The 15933-nt window shown below is 40.3% G+C and overlaps 1 protein-coding gene across 1 annotated transcript in view; it reads left to right on the top strand.

The window, feature by feature from the left end:
• Positions 1–13213: 13213 nt before the first annotated feature.
• grid1a (glutamate receptor, ionotropic, delta 1a) overlaps positions 13214–15933 on the top strand; it is a 261199-nt gene continuing 258479 nt past the window's right edge. The window contains exon 1 of the mRNA XM_086093335.1: positions 13214–13300. The gene's annotated coding sequence lies outside the window, so the exon portion shown is untranslated. The remainder of the gene's footprint in view (positions 13301–15933) is intronic.

Here is a 15933-nt window from a genome sequence, read left to right as displayed (position 1 = left end):
TAAAGAATAACAGTTTAAAGCCATTGTCATACTGTACAAACGCTCCACATTGAACCTCCAAGGCCAAGTGTTGCATTATTGATCTCTACATGGAAAAAGGGAGTTTTCGCGCCGTCTGCTCTGGCAGGTGAGAGCTCATCCTTGTCTAAATAACAGCAGTAGCAACAGCGCGAAGAAATTCAGTGTTTCCGCTAAAGGCCAGAAAAGTTTTAAAAAATTAGGAACCTCCCGTTTATCGCGCAGTGGGTGAATATCTGACACTTTTTAAATAGGTCTACGCCTCCCAAATTTAAGCTTAATTAAGTATTTTCCACTCTCTTGCTCTAAAAAAAAAAAGGGCAACTAATGTATGACAAATGTCTGCTAGCTTAATGCTAACGTAAAATGTGAAACGCCATGTATTTGGGGATATTGTTTGGTGTATATCAATGCGGGCAGTTATATAAAAACTAAAATTAAGGGCATTTTGAATCCCGCACTACACAAGCAACGTAAACATCTTCTTGATTAGTTATTACACGTTCAGTTGTGTGCTCCTGACAATGAAAAACAAACTTTATCTCAGGCATAAACTAAGCACTTACCAGTGTATATATAGCCGCTAATGTTAGCGGTTGATTCTTCTTTTTGGGCCTCACCATGATTGTGAAATTCTTCAAGTGCGCGTGTGTCTTGGCGCAAATTTAAGTAGCTACTAGTGTAACATTTTTTACGTTACAAATATTTATAGACATTTTTATTATGACAGGGTGCACAAAAAGTCTCAAGGACACAAGGCTGAAATTGAACAGGAAGGCAGCCATTTTGGTTTGAAGCAGTCATTTCAGTCCAATTCCAGTGCTCATACTTTGACCAAGTCCTGCTAAGGAATTTCTCCTGAGTCTCAATAATAACCAGGTTTTCTCGAAAGAGTCCCGATGTCCAAGGGCCATCCAAATTCAGCTGTAATTTTCAAGTACTATATCCTTTAGCACCCCATTCCATAGGTTGGTCTTTATTTAATGTACTTTTGTGTGCACTGTACACTACGATTAGGTCGTTCGCAAAAAAAGCTGTGAAACTTTACTGTCTGCCCGCCCGCGGTGTCATCCATTGTTAATGCCTCCACTAAAAGAGTGGCTCACTGTCATCTCTTAAACTTTATGAAGTATGAAAGTGCCAGCGTCATTATTTAACATATCTAAATAAATATGAGCGTCATACGTTTCAAACGTGGCGTGTACAAAGGATTATCGGCTGACAATCGCTCGGGCAGGACGATGTAATAAAAATAACAATAAAAAAAAAAAGAAGAAAGAAAAGAATCTGTCACAGGCAATTAGCTGCGACTTGGCATCTTGGCGCTGTCACAAAGTAGTGACTCTCGAAATTAATGAGCTTGGCTGCAATAGTGGTTTAAAGACACGTATAGATGACTTTATGTTCCTACACACCTTTGAAAAATAAGCAACAACATTTGGGCTCCTGCCCTGGGGGTGGTCGTCGTCTTCCTCTTCTATGGAGGCTTCATTCAGGGTCTCATTGGCCAGCAGTCAGTCATAATCACTTCTAAAACCATAAAAATGCCCCCCCCCCCAAAAAAAATTAATAAATAAAATAAATCAACAATCATCATTCTGACTTTCTGACACAAGGCAAGCACATTTGGAGCTCGAGTGCCTGTTATAGGCTTGAGATTTCGTTGTACTCTGAACAGATCCAATACAGTGCAGGACTTGGCAAAGCAAACCCAGAACAGAACAGCTGAGCAAAGCTGTTACTTGCACAACGTTTGCCTCCAGAGTGCTTTGAAAATCTTGGAAATGTTGTTTGATGCCACAAAACATAACCGACATCAAGCTAAGGTGGGGAGAAAAGTGCAGCATCTAAAGGCATGTATAGATTAGATGGCTTTATGTTTATACCCATCTTCGAAAATATGGAAAAAATGGACCGTTTGGCTCCAGCCCTCCGGGTGGTCTTTTTACGATATCGTGTCTTCATTCAGGGGCTCTAAAAACAGCTGTCATGCTCGGCTCCACTAAATGATCTCTTTTTAAAGCTAAAGAAAAAATCATTGACCCCTTTTTTTGTTTGTCATTTTTTCCTGATGCGCCACCATCCTTACCTTATCCACGGCTACTTTTCTCCTCTCTCTGCGCTAATGGACTGATTTGGAAAGCATTATGGGGCTAAAACCCAATGGCGCACGTGCTGCCTTTTTTATCGATCTCCCTTTTTTCTGATTGCCTGAGCTGGAGGCCTTGAGGAATGTCTCCGCCATACCCCTGAAGAGCGTGTGACTGATGCTGAGCTGTGGCTATCTGCTAGCGCAGGAGTGCGATGGCCGTCTGCGAGTGGATAATGAAAAGTCGGCTGCAGACAAGAAAGGCGAGACTCGCCGAGTCCAAATGTTTCTTGACTGGCTCAAGAGTGCCACAAACACTAACATAATCTTTGCCTCAGCATCGTCGTGGTCTTCATCTTGTTTTGTTGGCTGAAAGTCAAGAGGAGCATTTTTCGACAATTTTGACTTTTGTGGCCTTTTGTGCCCCACTCGAGCGTGACGCGACTTGTAAAAGCGTTCAGCAGAACTTCTAAAGTCAACTTGGAATTTGACCGAAAAGCTTGAAAAAAAATGACGTCGTTAGCAGAGCTGACCAATTTTGTTTCGAACGCTAACATTGATTGCTCCGGATATTTAATCCAACAAAAAAATCATGGGTCACAATTTTATTGCTCAAACAGGTTGAAAAACAATCAAACGTTCTTGATAATAGATAATTGAGATGTATGTTTGACTCCAGTGAAGTAGTGCATCACTGCTCACTCATGGGCAGCGGAAGCTAGCGCACAAATCCATCGTTAGCCGGAGCTAATGACTTGAGGTTAACCCCAGTCGCTGATAGTCTCAATAGCTTCATATCAGCGGCGGGAAAACAGAGTAGCGGCACAAATTGAAGCTTCATTGCTAGATTTTTATGTCCAATAGTGCACAAACAACAACTGTGTGCAAACGACAACTTACTTCATCAAAGAATAACTAGCTTCATGACACTGCTCGTAAACTCGTAATCCATCGGTCCATTTGTTGGAATAGGCCAAACGGTCACAGCTCATTGAAGCGTCGCTAATGGTGAGGGATATTTTCGTCATTTGTTTTTATTTTGGTCCTTGAAAATTGGTACGAAGCACATGTAGGAACTTTAAATGTCTACATTGTTTTTTGTTTCACACAAAGTGTCTTGATGAGCTTCGAAGATGACAATATCCGGTGAATCTTCGTTTATTTCTATTCAAAAATCATTAACTTTCATCCAAAGACACCAGCCACAAAGAAAACCACATTTGATCAAGTTTGGGTTCAAACCATCGTAGCATGCAAAGAAAGTCCACTAACTTTTTACTTGTGTTTAATTGCGTCACGTGACATTCTGCATATAGCAGATTGCTTCAACAAACAATCGAGCCTTCCGTTCGCCTGCGCTTCTTAGACAGAACTCACAAAAGCGGGACATTCGTGTGCCCGTTAATGTCACGGCTTCTCTCTCATCCAGACAATTATTTGCATGGCAACATTTACTTCTGAGACAGTCACAATTGCCTGCAACATGAAGTGGCTCAATAGAGTTGGATCGAAAACACTGGAAAAGGGTGCCATTGATAGGACTGTGAAAGGGTTTGTTAACACAAGGACATGGCTCTTGAAATCATCATCTTACTTCTATTGAGCTAAGGCACATATTGTGCATAATATATGTACTAAAATAATGATGTCATCTCAATTTAACTTTTCTAAAAATCTATGTAAAATATGAGCTAAATAAAACTGTTATAGATAGTATTCACATGATGTTACATGCTCCACATTGTGTGCCGTTCACGGGTCCATGGAATGTCAAATGGGAACGGACAAAGAAGTGTCCGGAATTGCAAAGATAAATCGAAAGAATTTCCAACCGACAAAGTCTACCAATGTGTGTTCTGACCATTTTGATTAAGGTAAGCGTCATTTTAAGATGGTAAAAAATGCTTTTACCATAATGCGATCATGATATATGTCAGCCGCTAGCCGCGACTAGCTAGCTCTGGCTAAAAATAGATCTGGTGATCAAGATGTTGAATTTTGAGATCTCTGCAAAATACGTAAATAAAATATTAAGGTCTCTTATTTTCCTTTCCCAGCAGCCCCAAAGTTGAAATTGTTGTTAAAGTGTACAAAAATAAGTGTTGAATCAACAATGTTGTAACATGCTATCGCTAGTAGCTAGCGCGGTCAGGAAATTAGCTAACTTGGTTTAAAAAAATCATCCCAGATTCTTCACCTCGAATTCACAAATGATAAATGAACATAGCAACAATAAAAGCTGAAAGTACAGAAGATGCAAGAATGTCCGTGCTTTGGGATCGAGCCGTCCTACCTCGGAGCATACATGATGTTGCCATGTCGTCCGGTCTGGGCAGTAACATCAGCAAATGTTTGCAATCCATTCGATTCCACTAATCGAAGTGTAACGCTGCAAGGAGTGTTGAGCTAAATCTTCCGTATACGTCTTGTTTACACAAGTAACGTTCGAGGAAGATGGGGGTGACATTCATCAGTTACAAAAGAACAGTCTGTGTAAAAACACAATAGAAACACAGCTGAGTCCGCTGGAAAAGTTGACCCACCGTGAGGGGGCGACTCGCGATCCCGTGACGTCGGTGAATGCTAGCTATACTCCCAAGAAGCTGTGACTTATGACTGAATCTGTTAATTTTTCTTTATTCCATCAGGGCATTCCACCAGGGTAAGAGCATTTCATTATCAGCAAACTGGCAAAGATAGATGAACAGTGATACATTATGTGTAGTACATACTTCATAGTTTTTGGACCAGTTGAGTGAAATTGGATAATTCCCCGTAGCCCACCTGTTGACATGTGACAGTACTTTAAAATGCCAAGGACCAGTGGATGGGAATCTCCACCTTAGATCCGTAAGGACTCAAGCAGCCATTAGACAGACACGTGGTGCGCATTCACAAAGCTGTTGTCGTCTGAGACCAGCGGCGATTGCTTTTTGACACAAAGGGGGGGGGCCGTCCCTCAAGCTCAGTGGTGGGCAAACTCGGTCCTCAAAGGGCCGGCGTCCTGCAGGTTTTGGAGGTTTCAACGCAGCTGATTCCAATCAACAGGATCGTTACCAAGCTTATGCAGAGCTTGCTGATGAGCTGATCATTTATCAGCTGTGTTGAAAAAGGGAAACATCCAAAACCTGCCGGACTCCGGCCCTCGAGGACAGAGTGTGCCCACCCCTGCTCTGGCCCCTCAACGCTTAGAACGTTGGGGACTCGCACTTAAATCGTTCTCGGAAACGTATGTTGTTTAACTTGCAACACTAATATGTGAACGCGTGCTGGGAAGGATGCAAAAAAAAAAAAAAAAAAAAAAAGCTCTGACATTTGAGTTCTCCTGTGTGCAATCTGGGTGAAATGTAAGTGGTGGACCATGAAACTGAAAGCCTTTCGGGAAGGTGTGGGTGAGTGAAATGAATCTTTTCCCCTCGGCTGTGTTCTCATCCCGCCACGGCCGGCAGATCCTAAGTCAGTCAGGCGGGCGGGCGGGCAGGTAGTGAAGGTTGCGGGCTTTGACTCGACTTAACAGTTTGGATTAAAGGAGCCCTTTTGCTGCACTGAGGAACTCTTGAAGAATCCACTGCAGGGAGTCGGTGCAGTGAGTTCAGGAGGTGACACCGGCACAGTCACAGAGAGGACTTCATCCGAAAGTGGAGGGTTACTTTTCTCATAGGAAAAATATGCAAATAGTACTCATCTGTTTTAGGGTCATAATATCACCATCAAAAAACCAGATGAACTGTACAAGGCCGTATTTTAAATTACATTAAGAGTAAGTGACTGCGGTTAGAACGGTGTACCCACCGGGCTTACATTCCAGACCCACTCGTCATAAATCCTAATCTGCCAGCGGTCTGAATGTAAAGAAAAAAATCTGTTTTTGACACACTAATTGTGGGAATGCTGAAAATTCACGCCTTCCGGTTTAAATATAATCGGATTCCACAATACTTACAGTATTTGTACAATTTAATGTTAAAAATCCACTTTTCCTCATTCATTTTCATTGGGAAAGACCCTGACTTTTTTCTAAGTCCCACTTCCGTACATACAACTGACCATCATTACGAGCTCTCTGATCCTGCTCAGTGGCGGTAAAGTGCATTGTCCAGTAACCAGGAGGTCGCGGGTTTGAATCCCACCATCGACTGTACATTGCAAATATATCCATGGCAGTTACGCTAAGTGGATGTACATATAAACCAACTCACTATCATATCAGGAAATGCATTACAATTTCACTGAAATGATTAAATGCATGTCCCCATTCAGCATTGATTGCTTTCAGCTTTGACAAATTTCAACTTCTAAATATGAATACGCCTAGTCAATTTAGTTAGTCTAGTTAGCCAGTTAGTCTAGTCTTTGGAGAATTTGTCACAAACTAGATGTTTTTTTTTACGTCAATATTAGCCTCTGATTTTGGTTTCCAAGGTATAATCTTGCCTCTAAAACGTTTTCTTTAGCCACATAATGATTCATGTCAAATCTTCCCATGGTGTGAAATTGCTGAAAATTCCTTGGTCTTTGTTGCATGCGGTAAGTTAGCTCCTTCCCGTCGCCTCCTGAGTGATGAACCCCCCCTCAGCCCTTCAACACGAATTAAAGCTTCGCGTGGCAGTAATCGGCGGCCCTCCGACGGCGGAAATAACAACATTCACAATCATGTATATGCAGCTGAATAGAGAAACTACTTGGCACCACGTCTTGGTGTCATGGGCTGGCGTAGCGAGACTTGATCATCCACCAATTAATTAATCCATTCGATCTGATTAAAATTAACCTAATCTATAGAAAGCCTTGTGAACATTCATTTGATATCGTAGATCCATATACTAATACATTAGTCTATTGATTAGGGCGCTTTAGTAGAACAACTGTCTTACTAGTATTTTTTTTCCGCTACTAGTGCCACTTTTGACCTACTAATATGACGCCAGAAGGATATCAAATACATTCATAAATTCTCAAACAAATTTATGGTTCGTTGTTTGATCTTCGGCAAACTCGTTAGACAACGGGCAATTGCTAATGCAACACATTAGTTTACTTGCAAGGTTTAATTGTATACTAGTTGACCCAAAGTGCCACTAATAGTAGAGGGTGATGGTTCTTATAGTGTGCCCTAGTCAAAGACTTTACTAGTATGTGGAATTTAAGATGGATAGTGGGGAGATCAAATTTTTTTTTTTTCAAACAGCTTCAATATCCTTTTAATATCGCTTGAGGTTCATGTTCCTTTCCCACTTGTGAGGGCATTATAGTTCATTTACTGTAAAAACACATCAAAACTGATCATGGACATAATCTGCCATGTAGTGGGGGGGGGAAGTCTATATATCAGTAGTGTCTAGTCAAAGAGTGAGTACATGTTTTTTAAAAACATTTTAGATCCACAGACTCAAATGTTTCTTTTGTAAATTGTGCTTCTCGTATTGCCACAAGCTCCGTGAGGAACACGTCACCTCTATCAGCGCTAGCTTGTGTTTCCTATTGTACCGAATGGTGGTGCTTTTACAAAGGATTTGTGCAGTGTAGGTGTTTTTTTTTTTTTTTTACAAAATAGCCACTAAAAAAAAATTACCTGCAAACATTGGTTTGTGTCTTTTGTGTGTACCGGTACTTAAAAATGTGGATCTTTTTCTTTCTTTTTTCCAGTGTCGTATCTGCACTCTCAAAGCAAAACTGCCTTTTCAGGTGGATTCCTGTTAATTGGCCCTTTTCTTTTTTTTTTTTAACCACCTCACCCCCCTAATGACCATCTTGCAGGCACAGTCTGAGTGACATGCGGCACACACGTCAGCGGGTTCAATAGCACTGCCCTGGGGCGTGCAGAACAAATGACCCAGTGGTCGCTATTAGGCACATAAATTGTAAACATCTCTGCAGGCGTGTTTTTTTCAGCCGCCCGTACGTGCGCCGGATGGCGCGATATCTCCAACAGACCTATTCTATTCCATTACGCATTCTTTACCGGAGGATCTCGATCGATACGGCCGCGCAAAGAGAACTTTTGAGTAATTAGCTGTTTGACGAATGAGTAGAAAAGCGTGTGAACTAAAAATGCAAAGGACACCTTCGAGAACTAGACAAAGTGCAATTTCTGCAGAAATTGCGTGGAAATGCTATTAGCTGAATGCTATTAGCTGAATGCTATTAGCTGAATGCTATTAGCTGAATGCTACGATTTGAATGCATGTGCTTATGAAGTAAATCTGAAAGATAAATTATGTGAAAAAAAAATAATATTTTTTTACTTTTAGTCAAATGACAAATTAATAAAAAGAAAACTTGAACTGCAATCTGTCTAAGGCGTGTAATATAATCATTTCAGAGAAATTATAATGCATTTCCTGATATGATAGTCAGTTGGTATCGAACCATGGAATGTACTAAAATGTGGTCCAAGCCAGGGTTTGAACCCAGATTATCCGCCATGGATATATTGGCAAAGTACAGTCGGAGGTGGGATTCAAACCTGCAACCTCAAACAATGCACTTTACCAACTGCACCACCAAGCAGTGTCAGACACCTGGCAATGATGATCAGCTGTATTTATGGAAGTGGGCGTGGAAAATGGTACTTATAAAAAGTTCAATGTCAGTCCCACTGAAAATGAATTAGGAAAAGTTGATATTTAACGTTATATTGTGCAAATACTGTAAGAAATGTGGAATCAGACGATATATACCCCAAGAAGGGTTGAATTTTTTTAAGCAATTTGAAATTTAAGCGGTGTCATTTTTGGGAGTTATAATGGCATCATAAAATAAATTGGAGAGCCGAAACTTGCCCCCGAGCCTTGAGTTTGACACCTGTGGCATAAGCACTTGATTAGTTGATTCAGAACACAGCCACATCTCACCTATGAGGGTGTGTACACTTGTGCAATCACATTTCAGTTATTTTAACTTCCCTCTCCAATTGTGTTGTATGCGTTATAGATCACACTATTGGTGGAAAAATTATTGATCTTGTCTTTTTCTAACTGGCATTTAATGGGTGTGTAGACTTTTTATAGCCACACGTTTGCGTATTAAAAAAAAAAAGGTTGCTCAAACAGCAGGTGGCACTGTAACTATTAACTGAGAACGGAAAAAAATAAAATAATGTTTAAATGACACAAAGTGGAAAAGATTGAAATATATACAGTTTAATCACAAAAATAAACGAACAATTTTGAAGCAACATGATGGCAAAACTACACATGTGATTCGAACCCTATGTCCACTGTGCTGCCCAATGACATCTGTAAACTGTTAATTAATTAAAGGTTAGGATCTTGTGTAAATCTGCTTAATTAGTGCAGCAGAAGTCTGCGTGTAGCATGTTTTAAAGGTTCAGTACGTGCCGTCATTTTTTAAAAAAAAATTTGCGTCCGGGTGAAAACTTGACACCTGTCAGCTGTCCGTGTTCTTCCTCCAGGCTGACGGATACGTCCAACTCATACTCCTTGTTTCACTGGCTTGGTTCACCACAAGGCTTCTATATTAATCACCCGTTGCATATTTCACCAATTTCTTTCTTTCTTTCTCTTTTGGTCAACAGTTGGCTCATTGAAATTCAGCCTCGGTGATGGAGCTCGCGCTTGTTCTCCCATAACATGATTAATCTATAATGTTACCTCGGGCTGTGTATTTGGAGGCGAGTGCGCTGCTTTTTTCACCTCTGGCTCTGTGCGCGCACACACCTCTCTTGCTATTCCTCGCACATTTCTGCCTGACACAAAATGGATTTTTTATTTTTTTTTTCCAGCAAACTCGAAAAAATCCCACTGTCCAAATTGTGCGCCGGGGCTTTTGGTCTAAGTAATCCCGGAGCATGCTGAAGACGGACATTGCGGTCTGACTGCTGATAGACGTCTTGCCACGTTCGCGTGTGTTACACTTTTAATGCGGAAAGCTTAATTGGGCGGCGAGGAGCGTTGCAAAATTTAAAAAATGCAATTCTAGAGAGAAGGATGTGGAAGTTATGCTTCATTGTCCGTGTAGCAGAATCCCGAACAGCCACGGGGACAGGCAAGCGAACAAACATAATGATAACTTGGCTGAGTTTGATCCATCTGAAAATTTTCACGTCTGGAACTTTTTGGACATCTTGTTAGAATAAATATTATCCCATATTTACTCTTAAAGTATTGCAAGGCATTTATTCAGCCTTGTTTTAATGATGTGAGTTGAAGTGATCAGTGAAGAGAGCAGAGTTGTATTATTATCTGCACAATGACTCGTATCCATGATGATTGCTGTTGTCCCCACCACCTTTAGAACAGCATCGAGTGTGTAGGCAGGGACCACCAAAAAAGAAATAAAAAGAGAGGACTCGGCAGAGTGTGTTTGCGAGCAGCAGGAGATTGTAACTGCACATTTGTGTCCGTTCTCCTGGCGAGCAAAAAGAAAGTCTCTTGTCTTCCTTCCTTGTCTGTTATATTCTAGGTTGACTGAACTTGACACTTGTCTGTGTTCTATATCACTGGCGCGCGGGCCACTTTGCATCGAGCCGTGGCAGACTGCACAATTGAAAGAATAATTAACTTACTCTACTTTCGGTTTTATTGATTATCTGAGGCTAAAAAAATATTTTATTTTGAAAAGTGATGGGATTCATAGGATTACAAATGTCTGACGGACACTTGACACGTCAAGATGCTAATTATCTTGGTCGCGTAGCGCTGATGAAATGAGTAAAAAACAGACGTATTTGGAACGTAGTGATGAGACTACAATATGTGTGCAATACTGCAAATTTTGGTATCAATCCAATACCAAATAAATACGGGTCCAGGGTACCGATACAGATACTTTTTGAAAATTATGGTACATAATAAAACTTTTTTTTTTTAGGTATCTGTATCATCAAATTGCTTATTCACAATAATTTTTCAGCCTTCAAGTGTTTTTGTGTTGTTTCCTTTTTAAACAAAGGACAAAATTAAGACAGTTTATTGATAAATAGAAAATACTTTATCAATGTTTTTTTCCCCAGAAACATTACAACCGTAAGAATTTTTATTTTTTTAACTTTCTTAAACAAAGTGCACAAAATGATCATTGGAAAAATAAATTTAAACAAATACTTTGTCATATACAGCATTTTATAAATCAACCCCCCCCCCCCAAAAAAAAAAGATTTGTATGAAATGGTCCGTGGCGGGACCACTGTTCTGTATGATCTATTATCTATGTAATGGTTCTCATAACCATTTTGTCCTATTTGCGTATTCTATGCTATGCTATCTGTACTGCTATTTCTATCGCCATTTGTCTACTGCTGTCCTAGCAGTGGCCTAACCTTTCTTTGCTTATTAAATGGTAACACCGCCAGCAGATTAAAGCCTGCAGTCGTTTTCCGTCGTCGTGGGAAGAATTACGTTTTGTTCACCATTAAAACATTCCGCCGAGCCGATTCCGTTCATCTTGTGTACGTCGCGGCACTAAAATAGCGGCGCTAATCGATGAGGTCAGAGAGCAGCTAACACTGGTGGCGAGACATGTATATTACCCCTGTAAACATTTCACGTAGAGTTGCCGGGCCTCCGGCTATATGTCAGGGGATAATTGAAAGCGGGGGATGATACTTTCTTTAAATGAAGCGTGTGGATAGTAAAGGCAGCGTCACGTGGCTGGAGTGAATCACGGCCAGACGTTTGCAAGATGCTGTGGGAAATAAATAATAAAGGGGGGAAAAAGGGGGCTTATCCGACAAGAATAGACTATTAATGAGCGGCTAATCCAATAGTGGTACTCATCCGTGACTAACAGCTTGGCTTTGATTCCTTGTGGCATCCTCGCGTCATTTAAATCCACTCTTTGGGCTTCCTCCAGCAGAGCAGGAATATTGTCAAGTGCTTGCTAATCAGCCATTACTGACTTAAGACCGGTGCTGCCACAGTTACCTTGGAAAAGTAACTTACTCGACCGATTTGACTTGATTTAAAAAAAATAACTTTGTTACTTCACATGAATACTTAATTCAAATATAAACATAGTTACCTTACTGATTACTTGATTTAAAAGTAACTTATTTTATTAATAATTAAAAAATTTGCATAGTTGCTTTACTGATTACTTGATTTAAAAATAACTTAGTTACTCGACTGATAACTTAATTTAAAAAATAACTTTATTACTCGATTTAAAAATTACTTAGTAGCTTTAATGATTACTGTATTTTAAAGTTACTTAGTTGCTTTACTGATTACTTGATTTAAAAGTTACGTAGTTGCTTTAATGATTACTTGATTTTAAAGTTACGTAGTTAGATTACAAGTTACTTTTTTAGTTGCATTCAAAAACTGGTAACACTTAAAAATAAATATGGCAAATATGTTTTTGGAAGTGCATTTTAACAGTAATGTTTGATAATGTTGGTTTTATGAAAAAGAAAAACCAAAATGTTTTTATTGAAAAAGAGATAACTGCAAAAAGTTAAAGTGTTAACATGAATAGGCTACTGAAAAAAATATGAAAATAGTTACGTACAGTTAATTGGATAAGTATCTTTAATCTGATTACTAGTCTGGAAATTGTAACATGTTGGCTTGCTTGTTACCACAAATCATCATATTATTCATATTAATCGTCATATTACTGACATCACTGCTTAAGACTCGCGTTGACACCAATCGGTGCAAAAAACAAGACACAAAGGTCCAGTGGTGCCTTGAGATGTGTGCCTGCAAATGGCCCCCGCGCTGGACATTGGACACCCCCCAACAACTACATAATACACCATCGCTGTTTTTCTATCCTGTCCAATCTGCTTATTAATGCATGCGAGCCGACCGCGCGGGCCAACTCGCGGAGCAACAGGCGGCGGGCGCGCTGTTTCTCTCCTGCGTCTTCATAAATAATTTTCCAGGATAAATATTTGAACGGAGAACTTCTTTCTCCGCATGTGCGCTCAGTCAGATATATATATATATGCGGCAATATAAGGATAATGTTGCCGAGTGTATTATGTTGCCGCCGACCTGCGCTGGTGGACACATCGTTCGGTAGAGTCGGTGAGATTTATGAAAACAATAAAGTTCCGTTTGTAGGTATTAAGTGAACAATAGGTTTGTTATTGTGCTTGTGGTGTCGTGCATCACACTGAGAGCTGCTTGTAACACGCGGGGGGGAAATCCAAATGGTGATGAGGGTACACGGCGGTCGTCGACAGAAGGGCTGGCCCGCGTGCCACTTGAGAAATGGACTGATGAGGTAAAGTTGAAATGACTCAATTAGGGTGATATTGCACAACATGGCGCCCCCCCCCCCTGTCATGGATGATAATTGACAAATTAATCTGTTGAATTATTATTCCATGAATGCAGTTATAATCAAGAGTTGTTTAGAGGTAGCGGTTGCACATTTAACATATTGTAATCTACAGTACAATTACGAAAGTTTTTTTTTAAACCACCGTACATTTACAGGCATTCATGACAAAATGCTGTTTTATGATGTTAAATTGCAGTTATTTACTGTTATTGTTAAATGGCTAATTTATCGTTTTAACTGATTTACCTGCAAACTAACATTGTTTTACAATTATTATAAAATACAGTAATGTATTGTTGTAAATTAATAGTGAATCATTACGGTGTCTGTCATGTGATAACTACTGTCAAATATTAAATTTTATAATAAATAATATTAAATGATCAATATTGGGACATGGACACAGTTCTCATCTTTTACAACTTAAATTGTCTTCAGGTCCCGCTTGTTCTTCGGGCCTTTTCCCTTCAATTTTGTCTTCCGCAAGTGAAATGCATGCTCAATTGGATTCGGGTCAGGCGATTGACTTGGCCATTGCATCGTTTTTTTTTGCCTTAAAACCTCTTTGTTTGCATTCCTCGTACGCTTTGGGTTATTGTCCATCTGCACTGTGAACCACTGTCCAATGAGTTGTGAAGCATTTGGTTCGAATATGAGCCGATAATATTGCCCGAAACACCTGAGAATTCAGATTCAGATTTATTGTCATTACAAGTGCAAAAAAAACAATAAAGTGCAGGCCATTCAGTGCAAAGACAAAAAAAAAAAGGATTTTAAAACTATGATCATAAAAATAATTAATGTAAATCGATAAAAAACAAGATCATAATCATAAAAAATGCACATTTTAAAACACAGACTAAAACAACTATCTACATAAAGCGCACACGAGTCAAGTATTGCATATTGTATATTGCATGTATAATGTTTTGCACGTATTATAGAGAGCGCTTATTTAGGGCTGTTGGATCAAATCTGTTGTTCGGTCTGTTTGTCCTGGTTTTAACGGCCCCGTACCGTCTGCCTGAAGGCAGTAGCTCAAGCATGGAGCGGCCCGGGTGGTACGAGTCCTTCAGGATGGCACTCCAATGTGGGCAGAGGGCACCCAATGACCTTCTCGGCCATTTTGGTGACCGTCTGTAGTGTGGTGCGGTAAAAAGACACAAGCAATTCTCTGGCTTTCATTTCATTTTTAAGAATTCATCCTGCTGCTTTGATCGGTAGTTACATGATCAGTATTGCGCAACTGCACCGGTTCCATTGGCAGCTATACGTGCCCACCTGGCAGCGGAGCAGCCAATTGTCGGAGGCGCATATACAAAATTGTTGTCTTTCTCCTGATTTGCACGGGAAGACCCCCTCAAATCAAAGCTTGGAAGTCTTGTTGGTTTTATTTCAAATCCATTGTGGTGCTGTTTTGACCCCAGATGAGAATTGTGTCCATGTGCCAATATTTATCAATTCATGCTGGTTGTCGAACGTTCTCTTGGGTTTCGTGCTTATGCGCAAGTTACCAACTGATGATGAATCTTCGCATAGATCTGTTTTTTTTTTTTTTTTGCGTGTCGTGATTGCGCAAGCGTACCCCATCCATTTTGGGAGCCTATCCCAGTTAAATTTGGGCAAAAGTCGGGGGGGCCCTGGTCAGGGCTATATTGCCATTATTCTGATGCAAATGTTCACCTTTTACACAAAAGGCAACCTTCCCGCAGATAATACCATCATGTCACCAACATATTGCTTCACACATCAGTGCAACCAATAATATCACCCCCCCCCCCTACCCCTTCCCTCCCGTTTTGATCACACCGTGTCAAAGCAAACCCAAATCTCCAGGTCCATCTCTCGGCTTGGAATAGATCTGGATTGATCCACCACTCACAGTGAAGCTGTAATTTGCCTGAGAAAAAAAAGAAAGTCTAATCATTTATTCTTACAGCCTCTCCTTCCCTGTCGGGAGGCATCATTGCTCATAAAGCAATCACGAGGAGGGGTGGGGGGGGGAGACGCATTTAGAATATTCACACTAAATCCAGCAGTGCCAAGGGAATATGTTTGTTTTATTTTTTTTTTAAAAGAAATGTGTATTTTCAAAGCCAGTGTGCTAAAATAGCTCCCCTGCTCCCCTTTTATAGTCTATTTTTGTGAGCACATAAGCACACCAAACTGTTAAGTAGCCAGATGTGGCCAGTGGGGGCAGTGTATGATTTTTTTTTTTTTTTTTTTTTTTTTTTTTTTTTATATAAACAACTTTGCAGGTTTACTGCATGGGCGTAAAACAAACGGTCGAAGAAAACGTAATGAATAACAAATAATGCTGCTGTTGCATGAAAATGAAATCAATCAAAGCAATAATGCGTGAGATGGTGACGTTTGCCTCCACAGGTGCTTCTTTTCTCTTCCGGCGGCTTCTTCCGTCCCCCCCCCCCCTTGTATCGACGGCGTTGCTGAGTTCAACTCCCTTAACCCAACAATTAAGAGATATTTCCGTTCTGCTCACAAACACGAGAAATATCCTTTAATTGTAAAGCTACGGGGGTCCTGCACATGCCGTCCACGCTGTCGTCTCCGTC

This window comes from Leptonotus elevatus, chromosome 13 (genome assembly GCF_054856555.1).
Source record: "Leptonotus elevatus isolate MCC_2025b chromosome 13, RoL_Lele_1.0, whole genome shotgun sequence".
Lineage (NCBI taxonomy): Eukaryota > Metazoa > Chordata > Actinopteri > Syngnathiformes > Syngnathidae > Leptonotus > Leptonotus elevatus.
Note: the sequence above shows the minus strand (reverse complement) of the source record. Positions and strands in the feature narration are given on the sequence as shown.